The sequence below is a fragment of the Rhamphochromis longiceps genome, linkage group LG3 (assembly GCF_057381845.1).
Source record: "Rhamphochromis longiceps isolate RC_006_pf linkage group LG3, R_longiceps_female_GT1.1, whole genome shotgun sequence".
Lineage (NCBI taxonomy): Eukaryota > Metazoa > Chordata > Actinopteri > Cichliformes > Cichlidae > Rhamphochromis > Rhamphochromis longiceps.
In genome coordinates, this window is record NC_140559.1 from 69,886,155 (window position 1) to 69,888,903 (window position 2,749).

At 43.0% G+C, this 2,749-nt stretch overlaps 1 long non-coding RNA gene across 1 annotated transcript; it reads left to right on the forward strand.

Annotated features, from left to right (window-relative positions):
* The first annotated feature begins 1,196 nt into the window (after positions 1 to 1,196).
* On the forward strand, positions 1,197 to 1,772 carry LOC146676590 (uncharacterized). Its single transcript, XR_014910537.1, has 3 exons — positions 1,197 to 1,328; positions 1,413 to 1,511; positions 1,670 to 1,772. It is a non-coding gene; the product is annotated as an uncharacterized LOC146676590 (long non-coding RNA).
* The last annotated feature ends 977 nt before the right edge of the window (positions 1,773 to 2,749 follow it).

The following is a 2,749-nucleotide window of genomic DNA, read 5'->3' on the forward strand; positions in this document are numbered from 1 at the left end:
GTTGCATATTTAACCTCTACAGTCAGGAAAGGAGGAGATGAGGCCTCAACAATGTTGGGTTGTAGCTGTGCTTCAGGTTAGAGTGAGTGTCCATGGAATAAATGTAAGTCAGTGAACTGGAAACATGACTGTGTTCAAACTTTGTTTCCTTTTTATAATGAGTCTAATCAAAGGTGGACAGAAGTATCTCCACTGTGACTTTTCTGTGTCACCATCAGAGCTTCTGCACAGTGTTTCTGGGGCAGATAACATTGCAGCATTATGGAGACATTATGGAGACAAAAAGAAAAGCGTCTGGACTTCTTTAAGTTAAACTTAAAGAAATCCAGACGCTTTTCTTGGACTGTTGGTTTCAGTGTTTAGTCTCATTCACACACTCCCTCAGACTCTTCACACACACTGATTTGCTGACATAAACACACTCCTGTGTGCTTCACACACACACTGAGGACCATCTACAGACTGTGAGCTCCGTCTTCTTTGTCTTTGGAGCCGAACTCTGACAAAGTTAGGAACAAAACTTTCTCCAGCGTGTGAACTTTCCTCCTAGACTCAGTCTGAGCAGTCAGACCACATATTTCTAAAGCAGCACATGAAGGTGTGGCTCACACACACACAGGTGAAGGAAACAGCTGCAGTATTAAAAACTGCTTCACTGTCTACAAATATATGAACTGAATGTTTCTTTCAGGCTGTAAAAACCTTATTTATCCTCCATTACAGTCCTGCATTCAGAGCATTACTTCTGTTATATTAGTACATGTATTTTATTCTGATGAACACATGAAACTCTGAGCTGGATTGAATCCATTGAATCAGAGTCCAGGACTCAGACTAAACACACTGAATGTGTCCTGAGCTCGGCCGCTGTTCCACAGTAACTGCTGTCAGAGTCACTGTTACTGAGTTAGCTTAGCTAGCAGAGCAGCTAGCAGTTAGAGTATGAACTCTGTAAGCAGTCAGCTCGGTCCTGGACATGGTTACTGACATAAAGCTGCTCTCTGCAGCCATGTTTGACCGGCTGCTTTGTAGGACTACAGCAATGGAGGATTTGGAGGCTGAAATGGGCTCTGTGACACTTTTTGTAGTGAACTGATGAAAGCTGCGTCTCAGATGACTGTTAGTCCAACACATCAGACACGACCTCTGCAGCTCTCAGTTGATGTGCACATGAATGATTTGTGTTTCCTCTGCAGGTGAAGGTAGAAAGTATGTGTGAGCTGATGTGAATTGAGCAGCATGGATCAGTGTGAGGACAGAGAGGAGGGAGTCCCTCCCTCTAAAAGCACTCTGTGTGGGGAACATGAGAGCCAGACCAAAGCTCAGAGGTGAGATGACCATCTCTAACTGTCCATGACTCTTCTCCATGTCACAGCTCAGCACTCACATCACTGCTCCATCATTATTCACAGGAACCAGCCTGGACCTCCACCCAGCTCTGTGTCCTCTAAAAGCAAACGGGTGAAGCATTTCTTTCATAATTTAGGGCAAAAAAAGTCATCTGACAAAAAGTAAGTTCATGTCAGTGTTAAAATGTTTGAAATTTTAATCAGCTTTTTACTATTTAACGATTTAAATAATAAACTATTTACATAGTTTGTTTATACTTTTTATGTAATGTATTGGACACATTGGATGTGACACATGTTTCATGTTCACTTACTTTTAGCGTCAATCAGAAACCATCCAGCTCTGTGTCCTTAAAGAGTGACCGGTCCAATCGTCGAGGCATTGATTTTAAATCCCAGCCTGTCTCTGCTGCAGCGAGGTGAGCTGTTAGTAACAAGAACTCTCTGATTTAAATGATTTTGATGTTTCCTGGTTTCTAAAATGCATCTCTGTAGCAGAGCAGTGTCTCCAAGGACACACAGGCTCAGCTGTAACTGTCAGTTTATCTGGTTTAAGACACATTTGGACTCAATTGGCTGTTTTTAACTATGTATTTTAATCAGAGGTGTAAATTTAGACCTCACACATCTGGATCCTAAACTATGATAGAAACAGCTGCTAGCAGTGGGTAGTTTGACTTTGATACGCTGCTCTAGAAAGCAAACAAAGGTTTGTGCAGCTCCTCTTCAGAAAAGTGTTCAGAGAGCAGCTGCTGTATTAGACAAAGGCTCGTCCTGTGAGCCCAGATGTGTGTAACAGCTGGATGAAGGAGAACCATCACAGTCGCGTCTCCATCCCGCCTTTATTAATGAACTTCCTGTTGCTTGCAGATGACAGGAACACAAAGTGTTTGTGCCACGTGATGCTGCAGGATTTGTTAACGTGTCCATGATGGTAACATCTCCTCGTCTAACTGCAAACACATGAGCGCTCCTAACGGCAGCTATCACAGCCACACAGGCAGACTGTGTCTCACTGTTGCATTCAGGGACATTTGTTTTCCTGTAAAAAGCTGAACTCTAATCTAAGAGGACTGTTACTGACAGGAAACAGCTGCATTATCTGCAGTCTGTGTGATCACAGCTGCTTCAATCACTTTATCAGAGAATTGATCATTGAATAAAACATGTTTGTGTCTGCAGAGGTCAGAGGTCACAGTCTGCAGGATCCAGCTGTCCGTCTGTGAGGAGTGACTGGTCCAAAGGTCACCCTCCACACTTCAGTGGTGAACCTGGACCAACGAGGTCAGAGAACTGTGATGAGTCCTTTACATGTTTGTGTTTTCCTGGATAAATATGACCAAAGATTCATTAAAAAGATAAAAATATTAGACTTTGTCCTGTAGCGCTGTGTGGCAGGC